Here is a 15,445-nt window from a genome sequence, read left to right as displayed (position 1 = left end):
TCTTCACAAGAGGCCACATCAAAGATAGCAGCAAGGGTGGAGACCAGGTCAGAAGCTAAATGGACTTATGGAACTGTCCAGAGAAAGGATGGATAACACAGACACAGACAAGGAAGAGAAACAGACTCATATGAGGGAGCCTGCATGGGGAGACTAATCCTCATAACATTCAGCTATGAAAACCAGAGGGGCCAAATTTCAAGAGTTCTTAGAAGGGCTTAAACCTAAAATTATAAAAATCAACAGTCTTGTAGGAGAGTCTTGTAGGACTAAGGTACATGCAACACACATAGGAGATACGTCTGAAGTGCCAGGTCCTGGTGAACAGGGGAAATTGCATTGCAGGGCCCAGAAACTAGAAATCAAACACAAGAAAAAAATCTGGAAAGAACACAAATACATGGAGGTTACATAATATGCTACAATAAATGGGTCAACCGGGAAATCAAAGAAGTAGTCCAAAAGTACATGCAGATAAATGAAAATGAAAACACTATAGGTCCCAATCTTTGGGATGCAGCAAAAGTTGTTCTAAGAGTTAATTTTATAGCATTAGAGGCCTACCTCAAGAAGCAAGAAAATCTGAAATAAACAACCCAACCTTACACCTATAGGAGCAAGAAAAAGAAGAACAAACAAAATTCAAAACCGGTGGAAGAAAGGAAATAATAAAGAGTAAAGCAGAGAGGTGTCTGGGTGGCTCAGCTGGTTGAAAGTCTCTCTTAATCTCAGCTCAGTTCTTGATCTCAGGGTTGTGAGTTTGAGCCCTGAGTTGAGCCCAGCATGGAGCCTACTTAAAAACAAAACAAAAACTCCAAAACATAAAGCAAATAAACAAAATAACCAAAACAATAATAACAAAATGAAACTAAGAAAACAACAATGAAACCAGGAGCTGGTTCTTTGAAAAAAATCAACAAAATGGATAAACCTTTAGCCAGACTCATAAATCATAAAAAGAGGGGGGAATTCAAACAAAATCAGAAATGAAAGAAGAGAAATAACAACAGATACCAGAGAAATACAAAGCATTATGAGGCTATCATGAAAAATTATTATCCAACAAATTGGACAACCTAGAAGAAATGGATAAATTCCTAGCAACATATAACCCTCAAAATTGAATTAGGAAGATATAGAAAATTTAAAGAGACCGATTACCAGCAATGAACTTGAATCGGTAAACAAAAAACTCCCAACAAACTAAAATCCAGGTCCAGACAGCTTCACAGGTAAATTCTACCAAACATTTATAGAAGGGTTAGTACATCCTCTTCTCAAATTATTCCAAAAAAAAAAAAAAAAAGAAGAAGAAGAAAGAATGCTTTCGAATTCATTCTATGACGCCAGCATTATCCTCATACCAAACCAGAGGGGAGACTGGTGGGAGGATGGATGAAACAGGTCATGGGGAGTAAGAGTAGATTTATCAAAACAAGCACTGAGTAATGTATAGAATCACTGAATCACTATATTGTATACACGAAACTAATATAACACTGTATGTTAAGTATACTGGAATTGAAATTTAAAAATGCAATTGGAAAACATTTTAGAATAAATTAAAATAAAACCAATATAACAGGAAAAAAGTACATGTGAAGAATTTAAGTACTTGAAAATCTAAAAATTCTTGGGAACAGAATCAGTTCTTTTATTATTTTTATATTGCACAGCAGTGAAACCTAAGGCTGATTTTATTTATTTCTCTCAATATTTGTAGAATTTTGCTTTTATTCTTGTAGTTACTTTTTTCCTCGGGTCTCTCTTCATTGTTTTTTGAACTGGAATAGAAAATCATTAAAACATACACACACAGGTCTGTTTCAGCTCTGTAAGTTTTCTGTGGTCATATTTTGAATATTGCTTCTATTTCAAATTTTCTGGGATTTTAAAAAATTGATAATTCTTGGGTTTGTAATATTTTATCCCATTTTAGTTTTCTCTTTATTTGAACTTCATATTTTCCTCTATCACTGGAAATCTTGACTTCATAATCCTTAACACTGGTTTATTTTTCATAATGTCTTCTGTTTTCTTAAAATGCTTTCCTAAGTCTTGGTCTTTCACTATAGCATTTTATCTTTTCATACCATCCTTTTCACCTTTTTTTTCTGACTTTTCTATTCTTAGGACTTTAAGTTCCTATTTTGTAGATACATTTTATATCCTATTGAGTGCCAAGTAGTTTTCTGTACCTACTTTCAAATTCCTATTGTAAATAATTTTTTAAAAGTTTATTTTCTTCTGGATATATGCGATGATGTGCATTCTTTTTGGCTTTCAGTATGTTAGAGATTACTTTGGAAGTTTTCTTCTACTTGCCATTTATTGAGAGGTCTATATAGGACTGGTGTTTTCCAACAAATGGTATTTACAAATTGTCCTGTGTCCCTTTCTATACATTTGCAAGCTAGTGGATACCCAAAGTTAGATCTATAGCTGGATAGCATGGTTCCCAGTTTCTGGTAGGTTTTTATCTAATATAGCTATGCTGGAATGTGAGGAAATTTTTTTTTCTACCCATTTTACCTGTATTTCATATTGCTGAATCGTGCTGTTATCCTCAGTCTGTTTGGAAAACAGGACCCTTCCTATTTCTGCAAGATTCTTTTAACCCTCAGTAGAACTTCATTTAGATTAAGTAACCTTTCTAGGATATAATTAATCTCTGTCCATCAATTTCTTCTATTTAGGGCACCTGGGTGGCTCAGTCGGTTAGGCATCCAACTCTTGATTTCATCTCAGGTCATGATCTCAGGGTTGTCAGATCAAGCCCCACGTCAGGCTCTGCACTGGGTGTGGAGTCTGCTTGGGATTATTTTTCTCCCTTTCCCTCTGCCCCTCCCTGCTTCTCTTTCCCTCCCTCTCAAAGGAAATATTAATAGAAGAAAAATTTTGAATTTCATTAATTTTTAAATTAATTTTTTTTTAAAGATTTTATTTATTTATTTGACAGAGATAGAAACAGCCAGCGAGAGAGGGAACACAAGCAGGGAGTGGGAGAGGAAGAAGCAGGCTCATAGCAGAGGAGCCTGATGTGGGGCTCGATCCCATAACGCCAGGATCACGCCCTGAGCCGAAGGCAGACGCTTAACCGCTGTGCCACCCAGGCGCCCCTAAATTAATTTTTATGGCCTGCAGAAGCTAACTGTATATATAGGGGAGCCAATATGGGGAGGTGAAAAGTAACCCTTTAGGTGCTGCAAAAATCGGTACCTGTATTATTGGTCGGTAAAAACCTTGTGAGCAAACAATTATAGAGTAACGACTACCTGCTTTCATGTGAGCATTTCTCCCTATTTCTGTCTGAAGACTATTTGTGGGTTCTCAGTTCCATTTTGAAATCCAGTTCCTAAGATTTCTCTATTACTGAAGATTGCCACATAGTAAATATAGATTCTCAGTTATACTCTGTTTTTTAGCATGCTCCATTGATCAATGCCTAATCAAGAACATATTATAAAGGACAAGGGTAAGAGAATTATTATAGGGATGCTGCAAATCTAGCATAGTGTATTTTAAAAGTATGAATAATTTCCAGAATTTTTTCCTTAGCTATTATTAATAACAAATTATTTGTAGTAAATCTCATAATTATGGAAACATACTAGCATGTCAAGAAATCATAGTTGACAACTTGTGGAATAAAACACTGGTGGAAAACTAACATTTAGGTGTTATTAGCTGTTTAGCTTCAAACCTGAAGGTCCTATATGATTACGTTCTCTAGCAACAGTTGAGTCCTTCAGAAGCAGGAAAGGGAGGAAAAAGAACAGTCTCTTACATTTTCCCATTTGCCTACCCCAAATATGTAGGGTTGCTATGGCAATTAATTGCTCCTCTGGTGAGACAACTCTTCCAATCTTTCATACTCTGCCACCATTCCGTTTCAATAACATCTGAAGTGGTCCCACGTCTTTAAGTACTTCTTGTTCAATCTGCACAACTGTCAGAGTAATCATTTCAAAACACCATTCTCATCATACTGTTTTACTGCTTAAAAGTCTTCAAAGGCTACAAGGATATTGTGTTGAATGAAGGCAAAAGCTTCATACAGAACAGTCAGATTCAGAGCCCCAAGTTTCCATCTCTATCACTTCCACTTTCCTCCCTTTTCTCCTCTTACTGGGGACCAGAATGATATGCCCAACATAATAGATTGTCTGATGTCTCTGTCTGGCACACAAGAAAAGGCCAATAAATCCTGATATTTCTGGGTTCTTCAAGAAAATGGCTTCACTCCTGTGTTAGGCAGCCCCTATAATGGCCTCCATTATCCCTGCTTCTTGATATTCATGCCGTGGTGTAATCCCTTGAGTATGGGTTGGATTTAGCAATTCCCTTCTAATGACTAGAATATAGCAAAGATTAGGATACAAAATGCCAGAGGTTTCTGTCTTGGGGATTCTCACTCACTCACTTTGAGGGAAATCAACTGCCATGTTGCCCCAAGGAAGGGCATGAGTGGTAAGAAACTGATGTCTCTGACCAATAACCAGCAAGAACTAAGACTTGCCAATAGTCATTTGAATAAGCTTGAAAGTGAATCCTCCCCTAAGGAACTCTGAGATGCCTGCATCCTTTGCCAACACCTTGATTTCAGCCCAGTGAGAGATGCTGAGCCAAAGGCCATGTCCAAAATCCTGACCCAGAAAAACTATGAGATGATTAATCACCTCCTGCTCTAAAGATGTACAGAAACTGCTAATTTAGGAGTAATTTGTTATGTAACTAATATAATCACTATCCAATCACACCATAAGAGCCATTATTCAACAAGCCCCAACAACCCACTCAGAGCTTCCCATCACCTTTTACTATTTTTCTTTTAAACACAAATAATTGAGAAATGGGGCATAAGGATAACTTGGGAAATGATGGTTATGTTCATTTTCCAGAACATGATGATATTTCCATGGGTATATATGCATTATCAAAATGTATGAAATTATATATTTTAAGCATGTACAGTTTATTGTGTGCTAGTTATACCTCAATAAAGCTGTTAAAATGTGAATGGAGATATAACATACACCAAATATTTGTTAAAAAAAAAAAAACCACAACAACTGCCAAACATAATAGGCAGGGACCCAAATAAAATGGAAAGTCATTCAGAAAACTGAAACGATGCAGAAGGACAGAAAAAAAGTTAAAAATTTATAATTATCTTCTGAGAAATAGATGAAAATTTTCTCATCCATGAAAAAGGGAGGCTATAAAAAAGAATAGTGCAAGAGAGAAAGAATTCTTAGAAATTAAAAACATAATAGAGGAAGCTAAAAATTCAACAGGTTTAGATGATAAAGTTGAAGAGATCTCTCAGAAAGTAAAATAAAGACAGAGGAGGAAAATGGCAACAAGAAGATAAACGAGAGGCATAGTTCCAGAGTCTGACATTAGAATAAAGAGAATTCCAGGGGGAAAAAGACAACAAAGACCATGGGAACTTACCAATGAAAGGTTTTTGTTTTTTAATTTGAAGAACTAAAGACAAATTTTATGCATTTAAGGTGTCTGAATAGTGCTCAAATATAAATTTTAAAAGACCTATTGTAAGGTACTTTGTATTATCCATTGTATGTAATAAATGACTACAACGTGTAGCAACTAAAACACACATTTATCATCTCACAGTTTCAATGAGTCAGGAATCCGACATAATTTATCCAGGTTCATTGTATGAAGGTCTTTCACATGGCTGCAATCAAGGTGTTGGTCAAGACTAGGGTCTCATCTGAAGGCATACCTGGGAAGACTCCACTTTCAAGATCACTCACAAATTATTGGCAGGATTTAACTCCTTGTGGGTTATTACACTGAGAATCTAAACAACATGCTGGCTATCAGCCATAGACCATCTTTGTTACTTGCCTTGTAGGGCTCTTCAATATGGCAACTTGATTTACCAACTCATAAATGCCAAGAAGGCAAAAGAAAGAGTTTGCTAACAAGACAGGAGTCATACCTAATCACAGAAGCGATATCCCATTACATTTGTTATTTTGTATTGCTAGAAGCAAGTCATTGGGCCAGCCCATACAGACTCCAGGAGAATTACCCAGGGCATGAGTAGAAGGAGGTGGGGATTATTGGGGTGAATTTGGAACTCTGCCTATCACACACTTCCTTGTGATAACTTAAAAACTAAGGAAAAAAGAAGCTTCAAACTTCCTGTGACAGAAACCATTAGCAATCATAAAATATTTTATGTGTTTTTTGTTAGTAAGAGTAGTGGTTCTCAGTCAGCAGTAATTTTGCCTCCCAGGAGGCCCTGGCAACATTAATAGACATTTTTCACTGTCATAAGTGGGGAGTGTTATTGCCATTCATGTGGAAAACAGAGATGTTGCCACATATCCTACAATGCATAGGACAGCCCACACAACAGAACAATATCTAATCTAAATGTCAATAGGTCAAGGTTTAGAAATCCTAAGTTAGAATCATGTATTTTTTGCTAAATACTATGAGCTGAAATAACATGACCGTTCCGTGCCAAAGCAATTAAGACCTAGTATCTTTCCTCCCAGTCTTCCTTTGTCAAAGGAAACTTGAAAGCCACACGTTGAGACGGTGGCATTACAATATGGAAAGAGCTTGGATTCCTGGGTCACCAGATGGAGGAGAGCTCCTAATGACCCGTATCAGACTTTGTGTGAACAAGAAATAAGCTTTGCTTTCCTAATTGAGATTTTAATGTTCATCTATTAAGAGAATTAGCAATAAATATATAATATAGCTCCAGAGAGACTAAACAGGCTACTACAAATGCCTGGGAATCAGGATGGCATCAGATGCCATAAAATCAGCATCAGAAGCAAGAAGACAGTGGAGCAATCCACTCTAGAATTATAAATATCCCTTGGTATTTAAATATATTTGCTTCATAATATTTGGGAAATATGTAACAAGGTTTCACATAAAAATTCAGCTGAATCTATTCTGTTCTTCAATTTGGGTAAAGTCCAGATAACAAATGAAGCCTGAATATTTTCCTGCCTCAGCTTATTAAATGTGAGGGTAAAATATATTTTCAAATGACTTACTTTCTATTCACCATGTCTTTGGAAGCTTCTTGAAATTGTCCCCCGAAGGAGGGAATAAATCAAGAAAAAGCATAGGAGGTTTAGGAAACAATGACCCCAACATAGAACAGTGGCATGGGGTGTTCCCATGATGACAGTGATATAGTGGATCTAGAGAGCAACCAGTTCCAAACAGTGTAAGAAGACACTTAACATGTTCAAACCCGAGTTATTCTCCATGCAGTCTGTGTCCCATAAAGGACTAACATGTACTCGGTGAAGTTATACATATCCTTATTTTCACTAACGCTGTACTAATTCCTACTCATTCCATCCTTCCAGATTTGTTTCAGAGGTATTCCTAGAGCCATACCTCTGTCTGGGGGCAGATCATTACTATTTTTTTCCTGCTTTGTGAAACCATCTACATGTTTTTATAAGCTGTCCTTAAAAAATTAACATTTTAAAGAATTAACATCCTTTTACTATGTCTTTTGGAATCTTTCAGTCAATCACATCACAATCCTGTTGTGATAACCACACAAATTAGTATCTAACATGAAAAGGATGAAATGACTCCAGACTTTAATGGCCAAATTGACTTAGGGGATTGTAGAAAAACTACAGTAAATGAATCTGCAATGCTAGGGTGGCAGAGGACCATCCCTGGCTCAGTACTGCAAAAGTTTGTATCTGGAAATGCAAGAATTATTTCAGTGGAACATGTCCATTGCAAATTTTCACTTAGTAGATTGAAAATATATTAAAATTCAAAAAGCCTTGACTTTGAGTTCCATATTTACTCTTTAAGCTCTGGTCAATGTGAAAATGAACCCTGGAACTTTCCGGCAGGCACTGTATATGGAAACCACCAGATCAATAGTCTGACTGGCAAAGAAAAGTGAGACTGAAACTTTAGAACCTGATGTCTGAGACGGAGCCCCCTGCGATGGGAATCTTTGGAATGGCAGAAGCCCAATGACCATGGAGCCTCCCCTCACTGGCAATTCCTCATGCCCAACAGAAATGGGATCACTGCCCAGGATGAAGATGTCAGACAGGGGAGAGCAGAACAATTTTTTAAATCACACTGAGCAAACAGTATTTAGAGAATGGTTTAAAATACAGGAACTACAAAACAGTAGCAATTAAATAGGTTTCAGGAGGATTAAGTAGTAGTAATAGTAACGGTTGAGAACAATTTTTTCTTTACTAGTCTGCTTTTACTAGCCTATTTTGGATAATCTTGTAAATATCTGTGCTTTAAATCTTGACCCTTATGGGAAGCTGTAATCTGGAGGCTCTGTGATTTGGGCAAACTAATTATGGTGAAGAAAGATAAAAATAATGTTCAAAGAATACTTAGATATGATTTACTGCTTGAACCAATCATCCTTCCCAAATGGAAAAACCAACATTATTTATTTGAGATAAAAATCTTCCATTCGTGTGCCCAGAAAATAATTTATTTTTGTAACTTCATTTTAAAAAGATATATGAAAGATTAAATCTGAATAGGTTGAGTGTGAAAGTTATGGTTAAATGTATCTCTAAGGACTTGAAACTTTTACTTTCATGAATGTTCCAGGGTCCCTAATATTACTGAATTGAAATGGAGTTGGGAAAAATGCTGCTGAAGTACTAATGGACAGTTCTACTTAAGATCTAATTTTGTATGTATGTAATAAAAGTTGTTAGCTTAAAATAGACTATAGTATCAGTAAGATGTATTTTTTAATAAGATGTTTTATATAAGCCTCATGGTAGCCACAAAACAAAAACCTATGGTAAATACACAAAAAGTAAAGAAAAGTGAATCAAAGCCTATCAATATGGAAAAACATCACTTCACAAAGGAAGACAGTAAAAGTGGAAGAAAGAAACAAAGGAACTATAAAACAGTCCAAAACAAAAATAAGATGGCATTAATTAATCCTTACCCATCAATAATTACTTTAAATGTAAATGTACTAAATTTTCCAATAAAAAGCTAAAGAGTAAATGGATAAAAAAAACAAGACCTACTATGTACTGCCTACAGGAGACTCACTTTGATTCTAAAGACAGTCAGAATAAAGGGATGGGAAAGATATGCCATGCAAACAAAATTAAAAAAACAAAAAAGAAGGGCAGTTATACTTACATTGGACAAAACAGACTTTAAGTCAAAAACTGTAACAAGAGACAAAGACGGTCATAACATAATGAAAAAGGGGTCAATTCATCAAGAGGATATAACAGTTGTAAATTTATATGCACCCAACATTGGAGCACCAAAACGTATTAAGCAAATACTAACAGATCTGAAGGGAGAAATAGACAATACAATAATAGCAGGAGACTTTAATACTCTACTTTCAACAACGTATAGAACATTCAGACAGAAAAATAAAAAGGAATACTGGACTTAAATTAGATTTATACCAACTGGACCTAACAGACATTTACATAATATTCCACCTACCAGCAGCTGATGAGCAGCACCCGAGTGCACAGGGAGCATTCTCCAGGAGAGACCATATGTCAGGCAACAAGACATGTCTTTAGGAGGACTGGAATCATACCAAGTAGTTTTTCCAATCACAATGTTATAAAACTAAAAACCAATTACAGAAGAAAAACTGGAAATTCATAAATACATGGAAATTAAACAACATAATTCTGAACACTCAATGGAGCATAGAAGAAATGTGAAGTCCAAAAAAATCTTGAAACAAATGAAAACGGAAACACAACATAGCAAAATTTATGGTATGCAGCAAAAGCAGTTCTGAGGAAGTTTATAGTGATAAACATCTACCTTAAGAAAAAAGGTCTCAAATGACCTAACTTTATACTTCAAGGAATTAGATAAAGAATAAAATAAGCCTGAAGTTAGCAGAAGTAAAGAAATAGCAGATCAGAGTAGAAATAAATGAAATAGAGACCAGAAAACAATAAAAATGATTAACAAAGCTAAGATCTGTTGTTTTGAGAAGATAAAAAAAAATTGACAAAACTTCATCTCAACTTCCCCCCCACACACCAAGGAGAAAACTCAAACAAATAAATGGCATTATACCAGATACTACAGAAATACAAAGGACTGGGGCACCTGGGTGGCTCAGTTGGTTGAGTGTCTGCCTTGGGCTCAGGGCAAGATCCTGGAGTCCTGGGATTGAGCCCCACATCAGACTCCCTGCTCAGCAGAGACCCTGCTTCTCCCTCTGCCCCTCACCCCACTCGTGCTCACTCCCCCTCTCTCTTTCTCTCTCAAATAATCTTTAAAAAAAGGAAATAAAAGGATCATAAAAGACTACTATGAATGGTATTCCAACAAACTGGATAAACTAGAAGAAATGGGTAAGTTCCTAGAACTATAAAACCTACCAAGAATGAATCATGAAGAAATAGAAAATCTGAATAGACAACAAGTAGGATGATTGAATCAGTAATCAAAAAATGAAAAAAATTTAAAAAACTTCTCAACAAAGAAAATTCCAGACCAAACAACTTCACTGGTTAATTCTACCAGACATTTAAAGAAGAATTAAGATTAATCCTTCTCAAAGTCTTCTAAAAAAAAACTAGAGAAGAGAAGACTCCTAAACTGATTTTATGATGCCAGCATAACCTTAATACCAATATCAGTATCCTGATAAGGATACTACAAGAAAAGTAAAATACTGGTCGTTTACCCTGATGACTATAGATGCAAAAATTCTCAACATACCAGCAAATCGAATGCAATAGCACATTAAAAGGGCCATACATCATGATCAAGTGGGATTTATCCCTGGGATACAGGGATGTTTCAACATACCTAAATCAATAAATGTGATAAAACACATTAATAGAGTAAGATAAAACCATATGATCATTTCAATAGATGCGGAGAAGACATATGACAAAATTCAAATTTTTATTCCTTCATGGTAAAAATAACAAGCTGAGTATAGAAAGGTACCACACCATGATAAAGCACATAAATAGCAAGCCCACAGCTAATATTGTACTCAATGGTGAAAGCATACCACTGGAAGTGCTAGCCAGAGCAATTCAGCAAGAAAATGAAATTAAAGGCATCGAAGTCAGAAAGGAAGTACTTAAACTGTCTTTGTTTTGCAGATGACTTGATTTTATATATAGGAAAACAAAAAGGACCCATGAAAACTATTAGAACTAATTAATGAATTCAGTAAAGTTGCAGGATACAAAATCAACATACAAAATCAGTTGCTTTTCTATACACTGACAATGAACTACCTAAAAATAACCTTTTACAGAAGCATCAAAAACAATAAGATACTTAGGAATAAACTGAATCAAAGAGGTGAAATTTCTGTATACTGACAACTTTAAGTCACTGATGAAAGAAACTGAAGAAGACACAAGGAAATGGGTAGATATTCTGTGTCTATATATTGGAAGATTTTAACATTGTTAAAATGTCCATACTATCCAAAGCAATCTATAGATTCAATGTAATTACTACCAAAATTTCAATGAAATTTTTCATATAAATAGAAAAAGACAATCCTAAAATTTGTATGAAATCACAGAAGATCTCCATGAGGCAAAGCAATCCTAAGAACAAAGTTGGAGGCTTTACACATCCCAATTTCAAACTATATTACAAAGCTATAATTATCAAAATGGTATGGTACTGGCATAAAAACAGAAATATAGACTAATGGAGGGGAATCAAGAGCCCAGAAATAAACCCAGGCATATAAGATGAACTAATATTTGACAAGGCAGCCAAGAATACTCAGTGGAAAAAAAGTCTCTTCAATAATTGGTGCTAGGAAAATTGGGTATTCATATGCAGAAGAATAAAATCAGATGCCCCTCTTACACCACTCAGAAAAATAATGTGAGAATGATTAAAGACTTAAACGTAAGAACTGAAACTAAAATTCCTAGAGGAAAACAAGAAAAAAACACCTCTACATTGGCAAGAGTTTTTTTGCACCTGACATGAAAAGCACAGGGAACAAAAGCAAAAATAAGCAAGTGGGACTACATCACACTAAAAAGCTTCTGCACAGAAAAAGAAACAATCAAAACATGAAAAGCATGAAAAGGCAACCTACAGAATGGGAGGAAATATTTCCAAACCATCTATGTGATAAGAAGTTAATATACAAAATGCATAAGGAACTTACACAACTCAGTAGCAAAACATCAATCCAACTGTAAAATGGGCAAAAGACCTGAATAGATATTTTTTCCAAAGAAGACATACAAATGGCCAATAGGTACAAAAAAAAGTGCTCAACATCACAAATCATCAAGGAAATGGATATCGAAACCACAATGAATTATTACTTCACACTTGTTAGAATGTCTGCTAACAAAAAGACAAAAGATACTTAAGTGTTGATGAGAATGTGGAGAAAAGGGAATCCTTGTGCACTCCTGATGGGAATTTAAAATGAGCACAGTTATGGAAAATAATATGGAGGTTCCTCAGAAATTAAAAATAGACCTGCAGTGTGATCCAGCAATTCCAGTTTTGGGTAAATATCCAAAGGAAACAAAATCATTACCTCAAAAAGATATCTGTACCCCCTATTCACTGCAGCACTGTTTACAATAGCCAAGACATGGAAACAATTTAAGTGTCCACTGACAAACGAATAAAGAAATGCGGTATATATGCACAACAGAATATTATCCAGCCATAAAAGAAGAAGAAAATTCTGCCACTAGTGGTAGCATGTGCTGACCTTGAGGGCATTATGCTATGTTAAATATGAAATAAGCCCAACAGAGAAAGACAAATATTCCATTTATATGTGGAATCTAAAAAAGCAGAACTCATAGAAATCGACAGTAGATTGTTATTTGCCAGGGGTGGGAGTAAGGAAGAAATAGGATGATACTGATCAAAGGGTACAAACTTGTAATTATAAGATGACTAAGTTCTGAAGATGTAATATATAGCATAGTAACACTGTTAACATAGTTAGCAATACTGCGTTATATATTTGAACTATGTTAACAGAGTAGATCTTAAATGTTCTCATCACATACAAAAACGGCTAGTTGTGTGAAATGAGATGTAAACTAATTTTGTGGTAGCCATTTTGTAAATATATAACTGTGTTTAATGATCATGTTGTATATCTTAAATTTACAGTATTATATGTCAATTATATCTCAATAAAGTTGAAATAAAAGGAGAAACTGCAGTAGATCTGAGGAAGTCTTTGAGGAAATAAGTTTGTTAAAGAGAGTATTCTAGTAGCCAAATAATGAAAATTTAAGCTTCCCAAAGGGGGGGGAAGTATACAATTGATTGGACCAAGTTTGGATTCAGTGAAAAGTAATATCCATGTTGTTTTTGAGGATCATAAATCTATGGTGAACATCAAAAAGGGAAATAAAATCTATTAGAAAAAATGTCAGGCAATGAGTCTGGGTGCCCGGTTTCTCTGCAAATAAATAAATAAACAAATAAATAAATAAATAAATAAATAAATGTGGGATAAAGGCACAAGTCATTCAATTGCTAAACAAGGTTGTAGTTCTGTGAGTTGTTTAAACAATACAGTATCTTTTCCTCATTGGGTAATTCCATAAGTTATCTCAGTCTGCCTGAGATAAAAGCAATATTTTACCTGCTGAGTCGATGCTTCAACACTGAATCACAGCTCAGAGTGTGAAATGCAGGATTAAAGAGGCCTAAGATATGGTCATGCACATGTTCCTGGGGAACACCTCTTGTGTGATGGGATGTTCACTCCATACTTGTATTTACTCAGAACACCTTGGGAACCTGAAGAAACATAACTCTATATAAGGAACTGTGTTATCCCTTGTTTTTCTGTGTTTTTGTTTAGTAAATATCGCTGTACATTTCTCATCCTTGACATACTAAAGAAACAGAACGCTTCCTAAATGTGTCTTTTCTTAAAAAATCTGTAATCATCCTATTGGGACAACCATGTATAATTCATTCAGGAAATTTTCTTTTACTCTCAGACTACATTAAATGATGTCACCTCCCACCTCTGTACTCCATATAATCCTATTTTATTATTTACAGTTTTTTTGAGTGTACTGTAGCTGTTTACATGTCTACATCCTAGTGAACGCTGAATTTCTAGAACACTGTATGCAAATTTAAAGAAATGATTTTTCTTCTAGTCCTTATAATATCCCTCTTGCAGTAAGTGTTGAGTGAATGAGTGAATAAATGAGTCACCAACTCTTCCCTTATATGTATTCTAGATTCCATTCTTCTGAGTCTGTGTACTCCTCATATGAGTCCTTTGTTTTCTTCATCCCTGACTTTGCTCTTGCTTTGTCACCTGTAATGGGTTGAACTGAATCCTCCAAAAACATATGTCCAAGTTCTAAGCCCCATACTTGTCCATGTGACTTTATTTGGGTAACTAGGATAAGGATCTCAAGATGAGATCTTGAGGAGGAGTTAAGACGGCGCGGGAGGCAACAGGGGGACTCTATGCTAGCCTCGTCCCTCCAGCACAGCTAGATCAGTATCGACTCATTCTGAACACCCATGAAATTGATCTAAGGACTGAGAGAACAAACTGCACAACCTGAGGGAGAAAAGAGGCCAACTGTGGAAGGTAGGAGGTGCAGACAGGTGATTTGGGGGAGAAAAGAATCAGCAGGTTGTGGAGGGGAAGGAGCCCTGATTAAGGAGAGGGGGGAGAAAGAGGGAGACAGAAAACAGAGTACATGGCATTGCACAAGGAAAATATTTCCCCAAAACCACTTAATGGGAAAAGGAGAGGGGCCGATTATTACAAGTTTTTGTAAGAAGTGGAGCTCAAAGTCTCAAGTTTTAGAAGTCCCTGCCATCGCCTGGATGGATCCTGGTAGGTGCAGGGGTGCTCCTATGGAGGAGGAGAGCAGAGGCTCCAGAGCAAACATGGTGGGTGGATCCCCTGGGTTGTATGGGGAGAGAAAGTTACACTTCTTGGAGTGCATTCTGGAAAAGTGACACTGCCTCTCTGGGGACAAAAGAGCCAGCAGGCAACACTGAACTACCCCATTCATTAGCATAGGAGCAGAGGCAGCTGCTGAGGGGAGCTAACCTGGAGGCCAGCTTTTTGCTGCACCTTAACATAAACTCCATGTCCTTGCACATTCATTGGACTGCCATTCTAGGACAAACCAACACCAGTGACAGCCCAGCAAGACCCTCTCCCAAAGGATCAGTGCAGGTCCATGCCATGCTGCATCCCTAAAATTTGAAGTTAAACAGAGCCCCGCCTCCTGTGCTCTGCAGGTGCTTTTTCACTATGGCAAGAGTGCCTGAAGTCAGAGCAGCAGGCGGCCCTCCCCCAGAAGACCAGCACCTCCCCCTACAAACCCCAGTGGCACACACCAAGTCTACTGATGCTGGACTGCTGCAAAGCTCCATCTCTAGGGGAAATAGGATCTAGCCTCTTTTAACA

At 36.4% G+C, this 15,445-nt stretch overlaps 1 protein-coding gene across 1 annotated transcript in view; it reads left to right on the top strand.

Moving 5' to 3' along the window:
- The window catches only part of TMEM232 (transmembrane protein 232), a gene marked incomplete at its 5' end in the record, with an annotated part of 218,342 nt that overhangs the window by 191,323 nt on the left and 11,574 nt on the right, over positions 1–15,445 (top strand).

The sequence above is a fragment of the Ailuropoda melanoleuca genome, chromosome 3 (assembly GCF_002007445.2).
Source record: "Ailuropoda melanoleuca isolate Jingjing chromosome 3, ASM200744v2, whole genome shotgun sequence".
NCBI lineage: Eukaryota > Metazoa > Chordata > Mammalia > Carnivora > Ursidae > Ailuropoda > Ailuropoda melanoleuca.
Note: the sequence above shows the minus strand (reverse complement) of the source record. Positions and strands in the feature narration are given on the sequence as shown.